At 46.3% G+C, this 25,669-nt stretch overlaps 1 pseudogene; it reads right to left on the bottom strand.

Annotated features, from left to right (window-relative positions):
- LOC101787171 (NBAS subunit of NRZ tethering complex-like) overlaps positions 1–25,669 on the bottom strand; it is a 129,833-nt pseudogene that overhangs the window by 15,219 nt on the left and 88,945 nt on the right.

Genomic DNA, 25,669 nt, shown 5'->3' with positions numbered 1-25,669 from the left:
AGAGCAGAGGAGGCTTGGTGAGTGTGGAGAACCCCTGTGAGACAGTGACAGGAGGCAGAGACTGCTGAGTGGCAGGGAGGGTACCCATAGGAGCAGGGACACTTGTTCAGGTGGCCAGCAGGCTGGCCAGGTGGAGTGGCAGCAGAGTGAGATGGAGCTGCAGTTTTGGGGGAAGAAGATGTGGGTGGAGTCATTCTTCACCCTGGTAGGTGTCTGTACCCTCTGTTTCATCTCCTCTGGGGAGAAGCCTGGGACCACCAGGACTTGGTAGGAGCAGGGCCCAACCCCTCCATGCTCATCTGTGCCACAGAAAACAGCAGGTCTCTGAGTATCCTGTCCCCACCAGTGAAGGACAGGCATGAATTGCACCTCGGTGGACTCTGGCTCTTTGGAGCCTCCTGCTCCACTGCAAATTGAGTGCTCAACAAGTCCCGGCTCATGTCTGCAAGAACCAAGACCCTCAGCTAAGGATGGGAAACCAAGGGCTCCTCCTCATGAGGACCCTGGATGGCTTCGTGGAGAGGAGGTAACTAACCACACCTTCCTTTCAGATCTGCTGCAAAACCACTTGGAAAGAGGAAGGTATTCTGAAGCATACAAATATAAGCTATCCAACCCTCATGCGGACAAGGCTCGTGTGTAGGAAAAATCACATCAATCAAGTCACTGTTCAAAAGAACACAGTCAGCCTGGCCTAGTGGTCCACAGCTGTAATCCTAGCATTCTGGAGGCCAAGGCAGGAGGATTGCTGTGAGTTAAAGGCCAGTCTGGGCTACATAGTGAGAACTTGTCTCAAAAAAAAAATGCAAGAAAGAAACAGAAAGAGAGAGGGAGAGAGAGAGAGAGAGAGAGAGGAAAGGAAAGGGAATGGGAAAAGGAAAGGGAAAGGAAATTCCTTGGAAGGAATCAGAAATCTTAGAATTGGCATCCACTCCTCTTCTACTTGGGGACCGGCTTTTAAAACTAGGTTGCAGTTAGGAGCACCCCAGAAGGCTGAGGCAGGAAGATGGAAAGTTGAAATCCATCATAGAAAATTTAGAGACTTAGCAAAACCCTGTCTCAAAAATTAAATTTTAGAAAAGGATTCAGGGTGTAGCTCTGTTTAAAGGCCTCATGGTTATCAATTCAGAGTACCAGCAGCTGTCACGGAAGTGCCCTTCCGAGGCCAAGTTCCTGTGAAGTGTTCTTTGAAGGCTGAATGGACCGCAAGTAGGTCCCTAGTGGAGGGATTAGCCAGTTTTTGCTCCCTTCTTGAAAAAACAACCATACATTTATAATAGAGTCTTCATCTAGCCCTGGTCTCATGTGACAACTTTGAAATTTCCTTGAGACAAAGTCCTGAAAACAGTTTTTAGGAATAAAATCTTCGAACTGAACCTTTACCACACTCCTGTAATCCAAGGGCTCCCGGAGCCTGAGGCCAGCAGGGGTCCTTTATTGACTTAGCCAAGACTAGCTCAAAACTAAACGAATGTTAAAAAACAAAGCCTTGATCATTTTTCCTGTTTTTAACTTTATTCTCATATATCATGTAGATATAAGACTGGCTTTTGGAGATTCATATTAAATACATGTAGCTACTGTGTTTCCTTAAATATAAGACTAGCTGGAAAATAATCAGCCTGGAAACCTAGAGCTAAAACCCCCAGCCTCGTCAACCTGTCCTCACAAGGCATTACCGAGCCAAGGGTTGTGATGGCTGCTCAGCCGATGGGGCACTTTGGTCTCTAGTTTTCAAGGCTGATTATTTTCCAGCTAGGTCTATTTCCAGAAGGGAGTGCATGGAGTATGCCTCTCTTTGGAAGGAACAATCACCACCAGAGTCCACAAAGGTCACACTACAGTCCCATCCTTTTGTTTTCTGTTCCTTCTTCTAGTAGCCTCCAGCTCCTTCTTTGAGACACAGCGCAGGTCACAACTTCTGCAATAAAAGGCTTCCTGGAACTAGGAGGAGAGAAACAAGGCCAACTCTGAAGGGAGCTGTCAGAGACCTTGGAGGAAGCAGGTCTCACCTTGGATAGCTGATCAGTTCCCTGCTGAGGAGGAGAGGAACACCACTGACCTGCAGAGCCCGTGTGGGGAAAGGGAAATGAACAAGCACTCTCCACACTGGAGTGACACCCAATCTACTTCACAGACACAGTGAGGAGTGAGAGAAATCCATACAGCCTCATCTCATATCCCTGCTTGTGGAGAGCACTTATTTGCTAATCAATCCCAATAATCGATTAGCTAACAGGTACCTGCATTTATGCTCCTACTAAGACAGGGCTCCCTGCAGGGAAAAGCAACTAGCAAAGAGGCAGAGATTTAGGGACATCCTTCCTTCCAGAAGAAAAGAATTCTCCCTGCTGTGCTAGGGAAATAACTTTTGGATTATCAGAAACTCAGACTAGTGTCTTTGCAGCTCATTTGTGTTAAGAATATGTGTTCTTAATGGTGCATAATTATCACTACTTATCATTATGTATACAGAAGATTGGTTAGTTTTGTATTCTGATTTTATCATCTCACTTTTTTTACTGAAAGAGGAGAAAAAGCATAAAGTTACTTAATTACAAATAATTAAAGCAGGTACTTGTCTACTAGACTATTTCTGTAATTTTAAGTGAGTTAATAAAATTCACTTAAATTGTCCCAAGAAACCAAACAGTAGTAACAATTGCTGGTGAAGCTACAGGGAAAAAGAAACCATTCTACATTGTTGGTGGGAATGTAAACCAGTACAACCACTGTAGAAAATCCTATGGAGATTCCTCAAAAAGTTGAAACTAGAAATTATATTTGACCCAGTTATCACCCTTTCTGAAGAATTAGTGACATCATATTATAATGATCCACACATGCCCATGTTCACAGCAGCAGAATTCACAGTAGTTAAATCTTGGACATGTCCTGGATGTCCCACAGTGGATGAATGAAGAAAAATGGTATTTACACACAGTGTATGCTTCCATAAAGAAAGATAAACTTGAGTCTTGTGTAGGGAAATGGATGCACCTTGAGACCATAATGTTAAGTGAAATAAACCAGACACAGTGTAATAAGTCAAACACATGTGAAATAAATCACATGATTTTTCTTATACGAGAAACCCAGGGTATAAATAACAAAATAAAAATAAATGGTAAGAAATAGGGATATGCATCTTTCTCAAATGTGGAGATGATCAAGAGGGAGTGGAAGAGAAGGAAGGGAAAGGGGAAAATAAGGAATTAGGATGTGGTAGGAACATGTATCAACTTCACACAAGGAATCTAAACATTATGCACTAAAAAATGTACTAATAAAAGGGAGGGTTTTTTTAGTGATCACTTTTATAAAAAACAAAACCACAGAAGGTTAGAAACAGCACCTACTAATCTTCAGGTACTCCACTATGTATAATATTTTTCACTTGTCAAAGAGATTAAGTCCTCCTAAGTGTATTTTGGACTATTCTTCCTAGGTATCCACATGGGTTTTGATCAAGTGCTATATTGGTAGTTTCACAGCATTTATAATAACTTTTAAGTGCTAAAAGATTTCAAGTGATAATTTTTAAATAGTTATTCTCAGTAAATGGCCAGTGTAAGCAAAAGAAAAGGAAAACAGGTGAGAAAATCTGAATAATGGAACCACATACATGTAGAAAACCATCTGGATGACTCTCTTTTAAAGGAAAACAATTATCTCCATCTTGACCAAGCCTGGTCCTGTTTCCATGTATTGATACAGAGCTAGATAGGACATTCCCTTATCCCTTCGATTAGTTTTGAGCAGTGCAAACTGATTTAACCGAGGTATTGATGTGTAGTCTTTGAAAAACAGTGGCAGGTCAGTGATGTCCTGCTCCTTTGCTCCAAAAAACATGTGTGAGCTGGGCAGGAGGGACAAACATGATCCAAGATGTTGAGCTTCAAGTCCTAGCCTCTTATGGCTAGGACTTCCCAGGGGATAAATGATAACACATCTGAACTGATGCAGTGACCCTAAAAAGTTAGATACTACCTCAAATTGTGCTAGGCGGATGGCTCTTTCTGTATATCTTTCTCTCTGAATATTGCAGAGGAGATTTCAGGCCTCCCACCTAGTTCAGCTCACAGCACCCATATACTCCTGCCACTCTCATGGTCACTCATCTTCGAGATACTCCTTTCTCCACAAATTAATAAAACTTGGGTTCAGCCCTGGGTCAAAGCCTTTATTCTGGTAAACCATCACCCTAGGTGAACTTAAGACTCCTTTGGCTCCCCACAAATATCTTAATGTCCTTATTCTCACCATGCATTGTACTGGTAGCAGTAAATTAGAATTAACTTGCTAGGATTCCAATAACTTTCCCATGGCATTATAAATATAAACTTCCCAGACTTTGATGAGGACCATGAAAGGCTCTCTATACATATGTAGTTAAAAATATCTTTTGTAGCAATGTTTCATGGAAGAGACCTGCATTAGTCAGTATTCTGTCCTATAGCAAAATAGCCAAGACAATTCACTTATGAAGAGAGGTTTTATTTCACCTCATAGTGTTGGAGGCTGAAGTCTAGTACAAGGCACAGTCATTGCATTGGGCCTTTGGTAGACATCCTGGATGGCAATGGTGGCGAGGCTGTGGCTGAGTGAAGCTGCTTCTATCATCAGCCAGGAAGCAAAAAGGAAAAAGAATAGACCAAGATCCCACAGTCACTTTCAAGGCCATGTCCCCAAAAGACAGTGCTCCCTTAAGCCACACCTCCTGAAGATTCCACCCCCTCCCCAAATCACTGTGCTGGAGACCAAGCCCCTAGGGCACAGACCTCAGGATAATATTTATCCAAACCATAGTAAGCTATTTGGGCATATCTAAATTCTAACTGATGCAAAAAAAGAAAATTTGTATAATGTTATTGAAATTTTTTGTGGCTATAAACTTGAACATCAATCTAACTTCTATTGGGTGTCCCTATTCATTTAGTTTCTGGCTGCTTCAGGACCTGTTTTGTACACTAGACAGCTGTATAAAACTGGAACATAAATAATACTCTCAACCATAATTTTATGGGATAAAGGAAACAAACATATCTAAGATCTGTTCATGCTAAAAGTTATTTGTCTCCTACCTAAGTTATGAAGCTTTATAAAACCCTTTTCATCAAATTAGCACTGCAAAGTTTGCCCTTTGCAACAAGTGAGCTTTTTTTTCTAGCAGGAAGAGCCATTTTCTGTATCAGCAGGACAGTGAAAAGGATGAGGAAATCAGCTCACCTGAACAAAGCCATGCAGTTGAGGGAAATACTAATGGAATTTAAGGTTTTGTAACTGGGGAGACAAAACCTTGTAGCATCCACTTGGAAATCACAGACATAGACCCATCAGTCTGCCTACGAGATTGATGCAGAATAATGTCCCAAATAATCAGTCACAAAGTCCAAATGAAAACAAGCAAAACAGGAAAGGCCTCACCAAATGGACAGAGCTGAAGATGTCCTCATCACTATAACCAAAGGTTACAAAGCGTACATCACAGCTGCATTTCTGTGATGCAGGACTACCTTATGATACCTTATGACAGTACTGATCCTCAGTACTATCTGTACTAGTGTTTAGTGGATCTTGAAAGTCTTCAGTAAAATTGTCATCCACAAATCATGATGGGGAGAAGTATGGTTATATATTCCATCTTGTCTAAAAGGAGCTCAGCAGTAAGATGAGCCTCCTGAGAAGCCTGAGAAGAACAGGACAACTCCCAGCTCTGTTTGTTCTGTTGCCAAAAATGTCATACATGGGACGGTACAGACTGAGCAAAGCAAACGTGTGGCCATGCGTGCCTGCTAGCATGTTCCTGCCAGCATGAGACTTATTGAGGCAAGCTTTATTTTCTAGCTGGAGCTGCATGCACATACACACACGCGCACACATGTACACACATACACACACACACACACACACACACACACACACCACTTATAATAACTTTGTTTTCTTCTAAGATACATTGTCTCCCCCAGAATCCAACAGTGAACTGTGATTACCACAGGCTACGAACCTACGTGGTAATTGCTTTGCTTCTTATAATTTCTTTTATAAAATAAACTTCTAAAACCATACCATCAAGTGGCTCAGTTATTTTACTAAATACTTCGAGATCCATCACTTAATTTCTGATGAAATTAAGTAGTGCACCCATTTATATCGTAATGCAGCTCCTTAAACATCATGAACAGCTTAAATTACTTCATGTATTTAGAGACATTGCTTTTAAATCATTGTGCATTTTCTTAAAAGCAGGCTTCTGTATAATTTTGAAAAACAAGATAGGGCTGTGTTTACTTTTTGTACACATTTCAATTAGATTCTCAGTGCTATTTCTCAAAGACCTGCCATTCAGTAGAGCTCTCAAATCCATGCAGTTCCCTTTGGGGAATGCTTTATTCACACTATCTTTTGCATCTAGTTACAAAAGACAGCCTCATATTTCTTTAGCAATCATCATACTGTGCAAAAAGTACATGGATGATGGTATGAATTTACCAGGTTACTTTCAAGCTCAAATAGAAAATTGCAATTTCCACTAAATCTTAATAAAAACTAAAAGAGCAATTGTTCCAAAAAATAACAAAAGTAATGACATTTAGCTATAACAGCATTTTGGCATTTATTACTCCCCTCGGGTTTATCACATGACCTGTCATAAAAGGAAAGAATGCACCTGAAAGAAGTGGAACAAAAAAGAAAAAAAAACCCAGAAGACTTTAATTCAGAGAGAACAATACATACCACCCAAACCCCACATCTTCACAGTTCTGCCTGCGACAGGAACAGAATGTTTGTAACACTTGTGCCCGATCCCAGGCCAGACCTACGAAAAGTCTCCCACCCCACCCTAACGCCATCTTGCAATTATCAGGTTGCTCTCTAAAAGTCGTTGGATTTCAGGCCTCCTATTAGAATCTCTGAGGAACAAGTGACTTAGTCGCCTGTGTGTGCATCACTGGGCATAAATAACTTACTTTTTTATTTTTCTTTTTTAATTTTATTTTTATGAGTGCATGTATATGACTGTGGCATTAATCGTGGGACATTTGTGCATGTACGTGACATTTCTTAATTCCTTTTACTTCTCTTTGATGATGCAGTTGGTCCTAAATTGTAGCTTAAGGATGTGTTAGGAATTTGGAAGAGTTCTTGTCTTTGTTCGTTTGTTTCTTTGTTTGAAATAAAATATTAAAGATTGTTGCGTAAAGACTGTCTGAAGATACCAGGCCTCCTAGCAATTGTTTGACAGCAGGCTCTCTTACATATATATCCAGGATCATTCATTCCATTGGGCTTACAAAATAGCTCTCACTATCCAAAGATCCAAGAGCCCAATTAGCATAGCCCTGGGAGTGGGAAAGCCACCTCCTGCCTCTTTCTTCACCCCATCCTCTTCACCCCAACATCTTCACCCCATCAACCCCACACCAGAAGCTACCAGCTAGCTACCTGTGTTTCACTGTAGCATTTGGGAGATTTACAGACTCCCTAAGGATGGTATACCCATGTGTTTTTATCTTCATCCCCACTGGTTCGCATTTGTTACGCTTTTTTTTTCATGGCATCTGCCCACCCCTTTAAATTCCCTCATTACCCTTGATCAATGCTGTCCAGCGATGCTTCCCTTTATTTTCCTGACATCGCAGGTCCTCACTAGACCCCGTGGAGCTCTGGGCTGCACACGTCTCCCCCAGTGCGAGGTGCAGTTTGTAAACACCATCTCTTCCTGTCTCTCCTTTGCCTGAAGCTGCATGTAACAGATTAAATTCCTGTAATCTCTTCTCCCGTGACATTCCTCTAATCCTTTTACCTTTCTACTTTGCCTCTGCAATGGTCCTTTTTACCATTTCCAACTTTCTTTGCTTTGTGTGGGAAATGATAGCAGGGGCAGCACTCGGATGAGGTGTGGCCCTAGAGAGGAATTCAGCAACCCGGGAACAAACGCAGAGTCTCCTCTGACACGCCGACACTCAGTGTGACCTTGGGGGCATGCAGGTACATGCTAAGAAAGAATTCCCACTTATGGAAGAGTCTCAGAGAGCAAACGGCAGATGCAGTTGGAAGAAAATCTGGTGGGCACTTCCTCCAGCCATAATTATTTATCCACAATATTTAATTTTCATTTTTGATATGACCTTACCATTGATTTTTTCATACTGCAATTCGCTCATTTATTTAGCCTGATAATTAATGTTCAACTTGGTGCCAGGGTGTCAGGAATCGAAGCAAAGGTACCTCCACTAAACGGGGAGTTACTTTACCACCTTTTCCCTTTCTGACTTCCCTTCCTGACTTCATCAGACTCAGCCAGGGAAATAGAAAGATACAGAGAACCTCAGAAAGGTCAGCCTGCTTCACTCTCCATAAAAAAATAAAGGAAGAAAAATGGGAGCGATAGGAAACCATGCTGGCTCCCTGATAATCCAAGGTTGTTACACAAAGCCTTCCTATCTGCCCCTAATCACTTCCCCCCACATGGCCTCCCTTTCCCGGGGATCAGAGGAGGGCGAATTGGTTCATATATTTGAAACGCTTGGTCTCCTTGTTGGAAAGAGACCATATAAATCCTCTGGGTTGTCACTTTCTATTCTTCCCATGCCTTTGACCTTAGCTCACTGAAAGTAATTTATACCTGGTTGTAAGGGCAGTGAAAACGGCTCCATCTACTCCCTAGAAAAGAGGCCTGGGGCGGCAGCCACGAGGGGCTGAAGGTAGAGGTCAGGTCCCTGCCTGGCCTTCAGAGAAGCCTGCTGTCTTGACAGGAAGAGAAGGATGGGAAGATCTGCCACGCCTCAGCACATCATCTACCTAGAGCACGGCTCCCTTCCTCTTGGAGTGTAGGGAACTGTACTGAATTCACTCAGCAGCGAGGTATCAACTTGCAGTAAGTATGGTGCTCTTCACTTTACTGAAACAAAGTGCCTGAGTCAGGCCACTTATAAAGAAAAGCAGTAGGTGGAGCTCTTTCCCAAAAAAAGAGCTTCTGAGTGACATCTAGGGATGACCTCCACTGGCGGAGTCCTGAGGTACACAAAGCAGTTCATGGAAAAGGGCAAGATGCACACACATGCAAGGTATGACCAAAAAATGGAGTGTGCTTCATTTTCAAAATTAGTTACAGTGAAAGACACAGCACCACAAGTCCCCACAAAAATCCTCTCCTCACTCCGAGCATACTCCCTCCACTTGCTGCAGCAGCTCCAGAGTCCTCTTAGCTGGCTGTCCTGGCCACCTCCGTGTCCCAAAGAGATTCAGAAACATACATTTCTCCTTCGAAGTCCTTTTGGCTTTCAGGAAGCAGGAAGTAGCATAGTGCCAGATCCCATGGCTAAGGCTGGCAGTTTTTATTACACCTCCTAAAGACACCCAGAGAGAGGACTTTCAGAGCTGCTGCAGAAAGTGGCAAGAACCACTGGCTGAGTGTGTTTGAAGTGAGGGGAAGAATTTCGAAGGGACTCTGTGGCATTGTACCTTTTCCAACTTTTAAAAATGCAGTCAGTCATTCACCCCCTTTTTCAAATCACCCTTGTGTCTCTACACCCTCTGGTCTCACACTGTCCTTTCACAGGCTGCCACTGCAGGCTTAATCAAGCAGACACCACAGCCTCCCCTCCGCCCACCCCGGCAGGTTGTTTCCACCTTGTTCACACCTGATGGTGGGGATTCAGCAGGACTAGGGACTCTCCAATCACTGCTGAGCACCTCAGTGGCGCCCTAACTGTCAGACTCCCACACAGGGGACTCAGTTCTAACTTCCCACAGAGTCAGGACATCGATAACCACCATCTGCCCCCACTGCAAACTGCACATTCCAAGACAGCCACAGTGCGGCTCTTGCGTCATGTCGTGTCTAATATGGGAGCAGAATCCCAGCAAAAAATCTTTCAGTGAAACACACAGCAGATCAAATTATCTAATGTGAGACTAGAGCTACTGAAAAATAAAGGCTAAAAAGGCCTGCGAGTACACTAGTGTACTGAAAGGGTAAAGGAGAGGATAATGTGCCAAGATATACATCACTGTAGCTGAGGAGGGAAACTGTAAATTCTGCTGGACGAGTACTTCCAGATTCTTCCCAACAGCAGGGCATGGCCGCAGGTACTCACCCGCTATCGGTGAACAGAAACTCCAGGTGGGTCATGAACACTTCCCAGCAGGAGATGCCGCAGCGCTGAGCCAGGAAGAGCACAAGGCTATACACGGTCTCCTCTAGCGTTCTTCGGGACAGCCGGCAGGCACAGGGGAGGGAAGCAAAGAAACACAGGACTTGGTGGGCAGAGGACACTGGAGGGTGCAGATTTAAGACGCCTCGCAGGAAGTGGGTTTCAGAGCTCGTTCCCCACTGCAGCGAGAGCCGTTCACCTGCATCTGGTCCACACCGGAGGCTCCCAACCGACCTTCCCCCAGGGCCTGCTCACTAAGCTCTGTCCCCAGGCCTGTCTGGAGCTGTGCTGGGCTGCACCCTGTGACAAGGTCTCACTAAGCCATTGAGTTCTACAGGCTGGGCTCTAACTCGAGACACTCCTGCCTCAGCACTCCTGCCTTTGGCATCTGCACCCCCACACCCAGCTGTGTGGATGCGTTTATCCCTTGACACAGCTAGGAAGGAACCAGAGTGTCACACACTCTTCAACGCTGCCTGCTTGGCCACTGAGACGGTGTCATCCAAGAGGTGCAGACAGTGAAAGACAGGCACGCAAAGGAAAGAACTTGGCTGTTAAAAATGGCAACAAAGAGCAAGGAAACCAAGGCAGCTGCAGGACACAGTGTGAGGGAAGCAGCAGAGAGGACAGCGTAGGTTACACAGTTCGTCTACCTGAGACACAGAAATCCAGATCAGAATTGGCCAAACTGCCAACCTGCGGAACACTGCGGCATTTTAAACAAGCCATCCAAAGACCACAGTGTGGTTTTGTACGCAACAGAATGTAGAGGAGAGTCTATTATGTATTTCTCAAAAGCATGTATTTGTCCTCTAGGACATGCTTCAAACAGCATATGCTAGCTAGACACTTTAAAGGAAAACAGGCCCAGCAAAATGTAACCAAGGATCTCAGACACCACTCCCTGAACGCCTTCATTCTGCACAAAGACCTCTCAGAAGGTGCGGGAACTCGGCATGAGGCTCAAGAGCCAACCAAAGAGAAGTGCTCGGGCTGAGAATCAGCACCTGGCTGCGTGGCCAGCCCAGCTCCTCAAAGCTCTGAGAGCCTCCAAAAGAGTTGCTGCAGCGTTGCCGGTAGCTGTTCTTGTAATCCACGAATGAGCCCCCAAACTTGAGTTCAAAAAATGAGGGAAAAACGTATTTTAAAAAGGCAGCGCTGATTCATCCTGGGCCCAGCGACACAGTGCAATTGGAGACTGTAAAAGCTGTGTGTCTTGTTCCTCTATATTTGCCACCTTTAAGTATATATCACTATAAAGTAAGAGGGTCGTGGGCGTGGATCAGGATATGGCTAATGGGGAAGATCCTGTTTTCCTCAGCAGAGAACAGAAGAGTCTAGCAGCAATTAACAACCCTTGTTACCTTATTTTAGCACCACATCTGTTATTTGTAGTGGGCCGCAATGGTTAACATATCAATTAGGTCACCCAGAGGGAGAAGGGAGAAGAAAAATTTATACAGAACAGTTAGAGTCACATTACAGGTGTTTTGGTATAATACAAAGATAATGAAGCTCTTTTTTCTAGTGTACAACAGCTGCCAAACCAGGCACTGAGTGGCTATACAACCAGGAACCTCCAGGAGAAGAGGGTGAGTGACAGGGACTGCGTGTCCCTGCACATCTCTGCTCACCCCTGCATGGTCCTGGGATCTCCCCACACCCTGCATGGTCCTGGGTAGGCATCTCTAGTGGGAAACAAGGCCAAGCCAGTATGAAATTATCAGCTATCCCAACAACTCAGCTTCTTTCTCAAGGATGTAAATGAAGATGGGTGACACACCCTTCTTGTCATCAGGCTCACTGTTAGTTTAAAGCACCATGGACGGAGCAGAGTCACTCTCTGTGGACAGCGATTCCACTTCAGTCCCAAGGCCGGGCACAGTGCTGCCCTGAGGGGCAGGAAGAGGGCATTGAGGAGGTGTGACGCTCTGACTCAGGACAGCGCCTGCTCAAAGACGCAAGCTACCAGCTACAGAACTTGGGCCACTGACTGCATATCCCTGAGCACCTACTCTCCCAGCTAAAAACAGGGAAACCACATTCCATCTCAACATCATCGAGGAGGACGAGTGACAGATAAAGTCTCTGGAGTATGCCTGAGGCCTTGACCCTGCTAAGCGTTCAGAGACTTGTGATGTAAGAAACACAACATCCCAGGTTGCAAACCAGCACCAACGAAGGTGGGCGCGCAGCCTCCCCTTCTGACAGGGGCACTTCTCACTGATCAAAACTAGACAGCAAACATACACTAAGGTTTCAAAGCCAAGGCAACACCTGCTCAGAAAGCATCAAAATGCACCATCCTCCCACAGGGGCTGCACCTCCCTTGAAGGGAGGAGGCCCATAGGAGAAGCACAGCCACTCCTGGCCTCTGACAGAGGTGACAAGAGTAGTGGCCTCTCTTCCTCTTCCTTACAGAAGCCCAGGGCAGGCAAAGGCACCTGCAGAGACCACGTCTGGTCCTAGCATATTATGTTAATGGGATCTAATTTATACACAACTCAAGACATTAAACTGCCAGCACTCAAACTCGAGATCCTCCTGCCTCAGCCTTCCCAGAAGCTGAGATTACAGGCGTTCACCACCATGCCTAATTGACATGTACTTGGGAGAGTGAGATTTTCAGCAATCTGACTTTTAAAAGTCCATCAGTAATCATGTCACCTGTCTCTGACCCTCTCCTACTTCCTCTACCATGTCGTCATCCTGGCACAGGGGAATCAAAGGCTTGGGGAACTTTACAACCAGCAGTCTCAGCACTTGCTGAGTCGCAAGCATCTACTGCTGTTTGGAAAGACATATGCATCTCTTCTATGGCCAGGAGGAGGGGCCAAGCTCTGGACAGCTGCAGCACTCATGGGTCATCAGAGGACTAAGACGAGCATTCTGACAGCTCCGTCTGTGCGCATCTCGGACCCAGCCCCTCGAGACACAAAGGTGCCCTTACTCTGCCAGCCCAAGGATGGTCTCCCTCTTGTACTGGTCATCAGTGGTGAAGCGCTGCACGTCCACGCCCTTCCCCAGGCCCTGCAGGAGCTGTGCCTGTGTTAAGTCCAGAAGCTGCTCATTGTAGTGGTGCAGCTGCGCGGTGAGTGGGGCCAGGGCCTCCGGCCAGGCTTTGAGTCCACAGTGAGTCACGTGCCTGGTGACCATCCCGATCACCTCTTTGGGGTCAGCCTGCGGAAGGAATGGATGACCCATTGGACATGTATTATGGCAAGATGAGCATGGGAGGTCAGAGAGGGTAGTGCCCACCCACACCCACTGGCCCTTCAGCTGTGGTCACCTAACCAAGGCGCACCTTGCCTGAAGCCAGCACAGATAGCAGGCACAGCGGGCTGCGAAGACAGGATGTGGATCTGGGACGCATTCAGTGCCTCTGCTCTGTGCCTCACCTGGAAAACCTCTCCCACTTTTAAAGCAAGACCTCTGGCTCTTTCGGTCCTGAACTAGCATGCACCTGTACTACAGAAAACCCCAGAATCTACCCTGGTTCTCGGAAACACACCACTAACTCAGGCAAGCAGTCAGCATCTCTAGGGGTAGCAAGCCTAACACACCAGACCCACACAAGAGACTGACCAGGGTCCGGTCTGTGTTGCCACCTACACCTGAGAGTCTCCCTTGCTCCTCTTAAGGAAACAGCTGCCAGCGTGGGTAAAAACCATTTAAAGAAATCTTTAAATGCAGCAGCAGGTGGACTGAGCAAGTCAACCTTATTCTATTTAATTTTTCCCTACCCCTATGCAGATACTAAGTCCTATTCCTAAAAATCACAAGGAAACATCTTCAGTCAAAACACCTGTACCTGAATAACATACATAATAAGCTAGACAGCCACCTTTCATCCATTTAGAAAATTTTCTGTGTGCACATATTACGTACCAAGGGAGGCACTACCATCATACATGCCCTGCCCCCCAGAAACTCAGTCTATTCGGAGGACACTGAGCTATTGATTGTATACAGTGTGACACAGTAAGCACAGGGTGCTAGGGAACTACAAGAATGGGACTTGGGCAAGTGTCAGGAAGTCTCCTTAGAAGAGTTTATATCTTAGCTAAGTCCTCAGGTACCAGTAGCAGAAAGGCCAGTGCTACGGTCTAGATCTAAAAAGTCCCCCACAAAATCTCCTGTGTTCAAACGAGACTGAACCCTATGGGGAACCTAGAAGGTATGGATCACAGTGCTGTGCTCATTGTGAATCCGTCACGGATGAGTCCCGGGCTGAACGTGCTGCAGGGTCTGGTTGGAGGTGGTCACTGGGGTGTGACCTGGAAGGGTATGCCCCCAGCTCCTCCCTTCTCTCTGCTTCTTGTCTGCCATGGATCAAACAGCCCTTCTCTGCCACACTGTTGTACCGTGCCCCTTCAGCCTCAGATCTAGCTAGCCAGGGACTGAGCCCACAGAAACCATGAGGCAAATCAATCTAGCCTCCTTTGAGTTACAGGTGTCAGGAATTTTTGCCTGAGTGATGAAAAAGTGACAAATACAGTTCGAAAAACAGGAAGACAACTTCTATCAAAGGGTAGAGCATGTGCTAAGTCCTATATGGCTACAGCCAAAGGGAAAAATGGAGTAGACAAACCAAATCTAACTGTAACTGGAGAGTACTTAGGAACCAGCTGCATAGACACTACTTCTGGCAATGGATTTGGATACAAGGGGTTCCCATGCCTCAGTTCTCAGTGTGGCTATGGCTGCCTTTTAACTTAGTCTCCTTCTATCTGCTGGCTGGACCTCTCATGGGACCACTCTGAATTTCCACCATGGGCACAGTGACTTCTGCAGCTCCCTGGTCTAAGGACAGCACTCAGAAGCCAGCTTGCTTGTTGACACCAGCTCTGCAGGCTGGGCTGATGTGCACTGTATCTCCACACTCATCACCAGCCTCAACAGCACAATACCTCACTTGACATTCTCTCTGCATTCTGATGTAACTTGTGATACAAACTCTGTTGCAGTCAGTATTTACAGAGGAACAGATTTACTACAGGATGCATAATGCATAGGATTATTTTATAATTTTCACCCAAAGAGTCAAATGCAGAAGAGTGAAAGAAATCTGTCTACACGCTAGAGACCCAAAGAATACAGCTGAGGGCCTGGATCCTATGGCAATGTCCTGCACAAGTCCAGATGAAAACATAGAGCCCATAACAATGTCTCCCACAAGTCCAACTGGAGGCCTAGAGCCCACAACAAAGTCTCATCCAAGTCTGTATGAAAGATCAGCAGTAGGAAAGCCCAAAGTTCAGTGGTGGAAGCTAGAAAGTCTGCATCAGCAGGACAAAGGATCTGAGGCAGCAGGCTGAGGGATCGGCATAGGAGTAAGGAAGCAATGCATGTGGTAAAGACCAGACCTCCCTTAAAAAACCATAGCCATCCCCAGTGACAGCAAGAACCCAAGCTCCTCCAATAATGATAGCAGCTGAGTTCACAGCAGGAAAGCCAGCAAGACAAGCTTCTCCAGAAGATCAAACAGTGCGCCATCTCCACTCCAGTTCTCTTTTTAGCTGTTGGCAACCATCCTCAGTTGGATCTTCCACACCCAGCACCACACTCAGTTCCGTGTTTCAAGTTGACCATTAGTTAAACCTCCACAAACCTCCAGGCCAGGTGGAGAGGAGTCCTACCAACTGGCAGCACAGAAGAATGTGCATAATTGCCACTGCCAACACCTACCAAGGGTCTTATGTGCCCTGCAGAAAGTTTCTGGTCCCTGCAGAGCAACTTTCATATTCCCATGTGGCAGAAAGAATGCACAAAGAGACACTCTCTTCTTTGCATTGAAGAAGTAACACTGGAAATCAGCACAGTGTGCCCAGCTTAACAGCTAGGCATGGCTCCTATCACCACCATAAACTCAATCCTTGTGGATCCCTCCAGGTGTGGAAAGAAGGAAGGTCTATGCCTCTCACCTATTGCCTCTACTAGATATTTACTGCTTTTCTCAAAATGCTCCACCTCCCGGCCACCCAGCACTCATTTCCTGTCTCTCATGTACCTCCGCAGGTGCAGCATCCTTGAGTTTCTACAGCATTTGCTCTCACTGGACCTCGGAGTTGCCCAGTGACTGCAGAGGGGACAGAGGCTGGAGACAGGGAGGGGCCAGCTGCCTTTGCCCACCGTCCTATCTGCTCCACACACCTAGGTTCCCATTTAGAGCGCACACACCCCTTTCCTCCACAAGTTCCATGGCGAGACTTGTCAAAGGAAAGCCTTTGGCTCTTAGCAAGACTGCAAAGGGCTTTCTGGGTAAGTTTCAAAATTGTTTGTGGTTCAGTATCAGAGTGATACTGTAAAATATCACAGACTATAAAAAATATAAGCATAAAAAAACACCAAAAACTTAAAAATGTAAGGTGGGATGAACTGACTTATTCTATGTTATTATGGTTGATACACTGTATCAATTTCAGAGAGTTAGAAGTTTAACTGACTCAGCAAGGAGCCAGAATCCTTACTTTGTAAATATTCTCATCCTGTACAAGAGGAGGGCACAGAGACTTTGTGAGTGGTACACCTGCCCTGGAGGGAGGGCGTGGCTGGTATACAATGTAAGGGAGGAAAAGAGGCTTGTTCTTCTCTCCTTTTTGCTCTGGCTGCTGCCTTGAAGTGTTGCCTTAGTGCCACACCACCTTGCCTTGCAGCCAGCTGATTATGGACTGAAACCTCCAAAAACTGTAAGCTAAATAAACCTTCCCTTCCTTAATTTTGGGTGTTGGGTATTTTGTCCCAGCAATAAGAGAAAAGTAACCAAGATACTATTTTCCTCCCAAATGTGGCAATTCAGTTCTTCAGGAGGGTAATTGAAATACAATTTCTCTAACGAATATGGGAAGAGTCACAGGCACAGCAAGTGTGAGAAGCTCTACTTCTCAGTGCAGATGGACGGCAATGGTGCCCCGAGGGCTGTGGGCTGCACCTGGTTAGGAAGAGCTCGAACCCACCCGCCTCGGGAATATGGTGGGGCCAGGGCACTCACTCTGTACAGAGGGTGGCACTTGTCACTGAAGCCGGGCACCAGGTGGGCGTAGATCTGGAGGCTGTAGTAGTACACTGCCAGCTGGAGGGACAGGGCTGAGTGTGCTTGCGTCTCAAAGTACCTGTTCGCATCTAACACCTAGGGAGGAGCGGGATGTCGTCAATGCGGATGAAGGAAGTGAGCAGGAGACTACAAGCCACTCCGTCACTTGTCATTACCCCAGGAATCTGGTACAAGCTTCCACCCCGTCACCCAAGATTAAGCTATGCTTAAATGTGATGGCGTGAAAATTGAGAAGACGCCATTAGGCTGGCGCTCTGAGGGACAGGTGGATGAAAGACAGGCTTTACACTAGACTGCAGGATTCCCTCCATAGACTCGACGGGGTCCTCTCAGCTGTGGTGAGCATGAGCAGGCGAGACACTTCCACTGAGAAGGGTCCCCAGAACAGAGCCCTTGGGTTCTTTAAAACTCGCCATTTGTGAGGACCAACTTACCTGTGGTAAGGCGAGGAGGTAAGCGAGGGCCAAGGTCATGTCACTGGGCAAAGCATCACTCGCCAGCTGCAGGAGAACTGAGACAGGGGCAAGTGTTACTGTGTGTGGGACCCTCGCACGTTCACATGGACCACCACACTTGCACACTTGCAGCAGATAATTATCTCACAAGATTCTTTCATAGAAACCCCTGGCACCATCTGAACACAAATCTTATAACCTGCATTAAGCAGTGACCCTGCCCAGAGGAGGGAACCCACTGGGACAGTGTCAGGTGGGGTGAAGGTATCCATGGCCACGGTTCCAGAGGCCGCGTCCTTTTACAGGCCAGGCTGTAAAATTCTGCATGTGGTGACAGCCAATGTGAAAGGCAGTCACACGAGTACTGAAGTGTCCTGAAATCAGAGCCATAAACGCAGCCCAGCGCGGGCAAAGACAGGATGAGCCTCTTGATTATGACACTACTGCCATGACTTCACTCTCTGAGAACAACCCTCTTCATCACCCACGCAAAAAGTCAATCATCTGCTCTGTGCATGTCGTTAAACTATCCCTAACAACTTCTTTACAAAATTTTATGAGTGAAAACCCACCAGTGTCATGGCTTTAATAAAAGAGAGCACCTTGTCAATAAATTCTGTGCTCGTATGTGGCTAGTATTAATAAGTAAGCATTCTACATACTGAGGGCTTAAGTGAAAAATACCAGGTGCTCATGGATAATCAATGTAAAGGCTTCATTTTTAAAACACAGGTTCCCAAGCTTTTCACTGAAGAAGGAGAGTGGCACCTAAAGCACCCAAAGTAAGTGATATCTGACTTCAGAAATACCCCAGATTTCCGTTGGTCAGATGAGTATTTCAGTCATTTGCATAATAACTGAGCAGAGCTGATATCCATGCCAGTGATGATGAACCTCCTAAGAGATTTCAATGATAGAAACAGCTCGCTGAGGCACACATGCTACAGGATCACACCGTAGAGACGGTGTGCTGTGGCTGTGTCTCCATGTCCCCCAAAGCCCCACAGAGGCACAGATGGGACTTCTTCAGAGGTGGCTCATCTAGAGTGTGTGATGCTGCGATGGATTCATGGTGCAATGCTAGGCTCTCAGGCACTGCCTGCCCTTAGTAGCCTAGGTAAGATAGGAGGGACAGAAAGAGCTGGGGTCAACCCTTGTAGCTTTGCTACCTTCTGAGATCATAAACTGTTTCTCCTCTGTGATGTCCATGCCACCCTGTCTTAGAGCCAGCCGATTATGGCTGAAAACTCTACCACCTGTGAGCTAAATAAATCTTTCCCCCTTTAACTTTGAGTGTTGGGTATTTTATCACAATTCAATGTCCTCCATAGATGATTCATAGGATAAAACATGAGCGTTCTCTGTACTTCTCTAAATATCCATTTCCTGTGTATTTTCCAAACTGCGTGAACCAAATGGATGGCCAATCAAGTCTCCAAAAAACCTGCATAGTTTAGGAGACATTTTCCAAACAAAGTCACTCATTTCAGAGCCCATTTCCTAATTCACTCAAGATAAATGAAAAACATTTGTGAACTAGACACAACTGTAAGATAAGGACCAGAGTCCCTGCGCTTCCAGAATGAATGTGTTAGAACAAGAGAAAAGGTGCAGATAGATAATTTGAAAATACAATACGAAGGCCCCCAAACAAATTTTGTATGAGCAATTATGGGCACAAAGGCATACAGTATTAGTGACTGTATCCTAGAATACTATTAAAAACTGAAGGATGGACAGATTAAGCTGTGAATTTGGGTATTACAAGATAAAGCGAGAAAAACTATGTAAACTCAGTCCACAAGAGGTCCTGGACTCCTTGGTAGGAGTTACACACAATTACACACTATACAAACTCCCCCGCACACACAGCCCACAGCTGCCACTTGGTGCTGATGTCCAACAGACATGTGTCGAGCAGTGCTTCCAGCCCCCGCTGTAAGAGGAAACCCAACTGTGTCCCCTCTGATAATTCCTCCATCTCATTTTTCTGCTGGTCTTTATTGCATGACCTTCAACTGCAACCTCGCCAAGTCATTCTCCACGTCCACCTTAATTTTCTTCAGCTACTTCCCCTCGTTATGCACGAAAGAGGCCAATTTTCAAACACGCACATCTGAAGCCACTCATCAAAATTATCCTGTTCTGGAGGAGGAATCCCCGAGGGGCAGTGAATTTCCAGGCTGCTGCAGGACTCTCCTTCGTGTAGCGTGGGCAGAGCCAGGCTCAGGCCCACCTGGGAACTGAAGTCCCATTATTAACCATCTTTTGGTCCCATCTTTTCTGTCATAACATCAACTCAATCTTCCCCTTATTTACCATCCATCTAGCTCTTTCCATAAATCAAGGCGTCCTCAAGTGATGACAATATGCTGCCACTAAAGACATTCTGAAAAGTACCCCACAGACCTGAAACGAATGCCACACAGAAACAAACAAGGGAAAACAAAGCCAACCAGAAGGGCAATAACGCTGAGGAGGGACACGCCCACGGACGTATCCCCAGGGCAGGGACTGCATCTGTCACTAAGTTCCCACAGACATACTTTTACAGCAGTCTTACTAGATCACACATGCTACTCACAGACATAGCACATGCTAACATTTCTGAATGTGTGTAATGAAATACAAAGCTTATACTAAGCCCAAGGGAAGGGAGGAAACATTGCAGTGATTTCCGTGAGCTGGAAGTCATGAGGAAACTTGACCTTGGGTTCACCTACAAGGCAGCATCACTCTCACCAGGCAGTAAAAACCCTCACTCCAACTCAGGAAAGCTGCTCTGAATCACTAACAGCCGCACAGCTGCAAGGGCTGCACTTTTATTTTAGATATTTACGATGATTTGATACCCCGGGTCTAGACGTTTCCTAGGTGAGCTGGCAACAAGCCTGGAGCACAGCCTGTCATCCAGGCGACCACCCCAGAGTCCCTTTGAGCACTCCTTGTCCTGGCAGAAGCACCCCCGAAGCCAGGCCTCCTGCCTAAGTACTCGACCTGGCCACAGCAGTCACCTCAGCACACAGCAACCGGCACGAGTGCTCCGTCTCTCAGACCTCGTGTCACCTGAGTAATCTTTTTCTTGGTTTTGGTTTACCTTTTGTGAGATCCTTAGGCTCACATGCATGTAACCTGCAAGCGACATAAGAAAGCAAAGCACCATGGACCAGGTATGCCGACACGCATCCACAGCAACTCGCATACCCGCTGCACTGGAGGTCACACGTTACCGTGACCCACCAGGCAATAAAAAGGAAAGAAAGAAGCAACGAGGAATAATTCAGTGGAGGAAGGGTAATGCTAGTACAGTTTTATACAGAGGTCTTCTAAACCCCACCAGGAATTAGATAACAGGCTTTTGGAGAAAGAACAAACACAGCCCAGACTGCAAGATTAAACTTAGTAAGGAAAACATACAGCTTAGAAACAGAGGGAGCTGATAACGGTCGTAAAAGCCTCCAGGATCCAGAACCCACACAGTGAGTGGGAAGCAGTACTGATCTCTCCTCTTCCTGTATGTAAATACTATTAAAGAAAATTATTATTTTTAAAAGTTATACCATCAGTCTTGGGGGGAAATTGCAGTTCTATTGCCCACATATGCTTTTCTGCCCTTACTCAACACAGTGATGGCTCAGGCGGCCTGGCTGCCACTATCCCAGTACGCTGGCAGCAAGAGGAGACAGAAATATGTGATGGGAGTCGCAGACAGAACTTCCAAGGACACCACCCACTGCTCTGGCCCAGAATACAGACTCAATGGCTGGAGGAGCAGCAGCCTTTGAATCGTGAGGTACTCACTAGGATGGTAGGAGGGAGAGGAAGCAAAAGGGAAGAATAAAGTCAAGGGATAAACCCTGAAGCCCTAAAGAGAAATAAAGATGATAAGGAGGAAACAGTGCACTTCCTTCTTTTTCAGGAACTTTACATCTATGCCACCACACAGAAAACTCCTTAAATTGGCTGGGTGTGGCAGTGCACACCTGTAACCTCAGCACTCAAGAGACTGAGGCAGGAGAATCACCCTGAGGCCCAGGAAAGGGATACATAGTGACTTCAAGGCCAGCCTTAGTTACAGAACGAGAACCCGTCTTAAAAAAAATCTAACTAGAAAAAAGAAAATCTTTATAATCAATCAGATCTATAATTGATTAATAATAAAAGAAAGAAAGAAACAGGTATTGAGCACCTGATACCATCTGCTAAGGGAATTACTTTAGACTAAGAATTACATCTTATGCATCCTTTTAAATCCTGTATTGGCATCCACAGAAATAACAGGTTCTTAGTAAACGCTTTAAAGTGAACGGAGGCATAAATGGTACTGTTGGCTCTGACATTTGGAAACTACTGAAAACTGCACTACCATTTCCTCATCCATCCATATGCGGTGGCACAAGAAACACCAAAATGACACCCAGAATTTGGAGGCAGATTTATTTACGTCAATGGGCACTGATGGGAATCACTCCCAGAATATCAGGCACTGATGTCCGGTGATCTAGGACTTTTATGTGATGCACAAGCAGGAGGTACAAAAGTGAGACAGAAAAGCCTGGCCATTCTTCTGGTCAGCTAGTGGGGTGAGATCATTAGTTCCAAGGATAGATTCATGAAGTCTGGTACAGTCAGGCATCTTGTATGTTCGGTTATGCTCTTATAGTTACAGGAGTCAAGAAAGTGATTACAAGACCGTGAAGCAGTTACAGAGCAAGGCAGTTTAGAAGCTAACAAAGTTCTACTCTCTTGTACAACTTTTCCCCTTCACATGCACCCAGGCTCGTGGTTCTTTAACACTGCGTCGGGGTGGGGAGTCACCCTCTTACCTTCTGTGGTCGGAAACCCTTCATTCCCATCTGTCTCGGCCTCTGCCAGTTTCCCAGTCCTCAGCAGCACCTCCGCAAAGCTCTCCACAGGGGGCTGCTGACAGGTGTCGAAGGGCATGCCAGACTGGACAAAAGCAAGGTCCACCTTTTAACGGGTATCTTTTTTAAGAGTTCTTAGAAGACAAAATTGTAGGATGCTACAGCTTCTGGCAACTTGAACAGTAACTTCTCACTAATGTGTACCATTTTATCTAGCATTTCAGATGATTTTCATTTCATAAATGTCTTCATGTGTCTGAAATCATCCACATAAAACCAATGAATGTCACAAGCTAGCACTATGCCTAGGAAGTACACTTGCAGGAGAATTTCAGTTTTCCTTTACACCGTCCACAGTAGACAACAGGAAAGCCTGTGTGTGAGAGATACTGCTCTTACCTCAGCAACAAAGGGATTCGCCATGACTGATTCATAAAAAGGATGACATCCTTGCTTTCCTAGGTCTTCATTGACTACAGTTCCAGCTGAGTAAGAGCCACCGAATTCTTGCCCCTAAGCAAAACAATGTGAAGACTAGTGACTGAAATGGGCATGGGCCAGGGAAGGAAGGGGATTTCAGGAGAAACCTGAGGTGCCTCTGTGACTGGATGGGGTCGGACACAGACATCCAGCAAGGGACCTAGGTGTGACAGCACACAGAAGAGCAGCACTGCGACCTGCTGCTAGCACCTCTTGTTTTCTGGTTCCTCTGACCTCAGTCAGAAACATCAAGCAGCCATCCTCACACACAGAGTGAGTCCTCCTCCTCAGTGCCAGGACAGTGACTCCAGGCGGTCATCTTGGGTGCCTTGCTGCCCAGCTGGAAAAACCAGTAAAGAGCCAAGAGCAGAAGATCTGAAGGAGGCTGACTAACACCAGTCTTTGAGATGTTAATCAGTCTTAACCACTCCACTGAACCACCCTGCTTGCATCCTGGGGCCCAGGGTCCTCGAGGCCAGGTAGGCTGCCTGAGGGATCCACTCTGCCCAGCCCAGCTCAGCCCAGCCACCACTCAAGCCTGACCTATTCATAGCAAGGGAACAGTGACACTGCCTCTTTCCTTCGCTGATGCTTTCACAGCTACTCTCACCCACACACACCTTGAAGACTTGTTCTCAGCCTCCCCGAGAACAACCCCATAGGTTCCTTAGCAGAGTTCATTATGGTCTTTATGATCACCTCAGATAGACTTAAGTTCCTCACTGGAAGAACCAAGTAAGAGATACTCTACCAGGTGAGTGCAACTACCTCCTGCCAAGCACTAGGAGGGCAACAGCAAAGATGCTGCTGCTGCTGCTATGACAGCTGATGTTTAAGAAACACTGTAGCTTAGTGTTAGACGTTCCCCCAAAGCCTCATGGGCTCACAGGTGGGCTTTGGGGAAGAGACTAGATCATGGGGGTATGTTACATTGGTTATGGGTGGTTGACACTGGACTATGGGTGTCTGACATTGATTCATGAGAGTGGCACTGTGACCCTGGACTGTGGGTATGTGGCACTAGCTCATTTCACTGAGGGGATCACAGCTGGGTGTGCAGGCGGGAGGTGAGTTCCTGTGGGCATGGCCTGGAGATAGCTCTATCCAGGTAGGTAGATATGTATGCACGTACACATGTACGTACACTCTTCTCCCTGGAGCTTCTGCTCTTGGTCTGCCATGTCCCGAGCATCTCCTGTCTGTAATGCTGACTGTAGACTGAAACCTCTCCAAGCCCTGGGCCCAAATAAACCTTTCCTCTTAACTTGTAGGCGGTGGATATTTTGTCTGGCAAGGAGAATGCAATGCAGACAAAAAAGTACAGTGTTAAAATTTTACTTAAGGATGAAACCCTTGAAACATCCAACAGAGAAAAGGAAAATGATCATAATCATAATTCAGCATGAAGTACAAAGTGATGAGAGATTCCTAGGTTCACCCTGAATTCAGGTGCAGAACAGCTCACCCAGCTGCATGGCTCACACCCTCTGGCCTCCTCTGCCCTGTGTCCCATGTGCAAAATGTCAGCAGAGCCGCTAGGCGCAGCCGCAGCACGCCCCTCTCTGCTAGCTGCTCATAGCCGCTCCGGTGTAAGCCACAGCTCTGTCCTGCAGAGAATGACTACACTGCTCCCCTCACTCCTGCCAGCAGCTGCCTGCATAACACCAACAGGACCTCACTATGATAGCCGTGAGCACATACTGCACCCCTCCACCCCCAGAGCCACGCAGCTGCGTCACACCAAAGCCCATGTGGCACTTTCAGGGTAAGATCCTGCTCCCCTTTGCTCTCACCCCCACACTCCTCCTGCTTGTTTGTGCTGCTCAAACCACACTTGACTGCTGTCATGGCTCTGTCTCAATGCCCCTCAAAGCTTCCGATGGTCAGAGGTAGGGGCTCTTCACAGATGGCTGGACCTAAAGTGTGTGACACTGGGATAGATTTGTGGTGCAGTGCTAGGCTCAAGGGCACTGTGATTAAGGTGTGAGTGCTGCCAGCCCCGAGTAGCTTGGGTAAGATACTAGGGACAGAAAGACCCGTGCTTGCCCCTTGCTTGCTCATGCCTGCCTGCTTGCCGTGGACTGAAATCTCTGCAAACTGTAAATAAACAGTAAATAAACCTTTTCCCCTTTAACTGTGGCTCTGGGGTATTTTGTTTCAGGTGGGACATCTACTTTACGTTGTACAGGATGTCAAGCACATACCCGGGAAGGCTCTGTACATTTCTTTTTCATTTTTATCGGTACCGGGGATCAAACTCACGACCACCTGCTTGCAAGGCAGGTAGTTATGCAGCTGAGCTAAATCCCCAGCCCCGGCTCTGTACATTTCTACAAGACTCAATCACATTGCTGCCCAAAACGGTGCTTTTCTGAGAAGCCTAACTTCTCTCTCATTCAACTTCCTTCTCCAGTGTCACTTGGGATCCACTTACCTCACCTCACTCATCTCCACAGCCCTCACCACCACCGTCACAGCACCACACAGATGCTTTTGTGCATTTCTACCAGTGAAAGGGATGTGCCATCCAGAAGAGAATTAACTGCATGTGTCGCCCATTCTGTCTTCAGTGCAGAGCACAGCACTTAACCCACAGAAAAAGAGAATGTGCTGCATGGATCAGGGCTAGATGAAGGATGGATGGATGGGTGG

Source organism: Cavia porcellus, unplaced genomic scaffold (assembly GCF_034190915.1).
Source record: "Cavia porcellus strain 051 isolate PalLab524CR breed Dunkin Hartley unplaced genomic scaffold, mCavPor4.1 scaffold_8, whole genome shotgun sequence".
NCBI lineage: Eukaryota > Metazoa > Chordata > Mammalia > Rodentia > Caviidae > Cavia > Cavia porcellus.
Note: the sequence above shows the minus strand (reverse complement) of the source record. Positions and strands in the feature narration are given on the sequence as shown.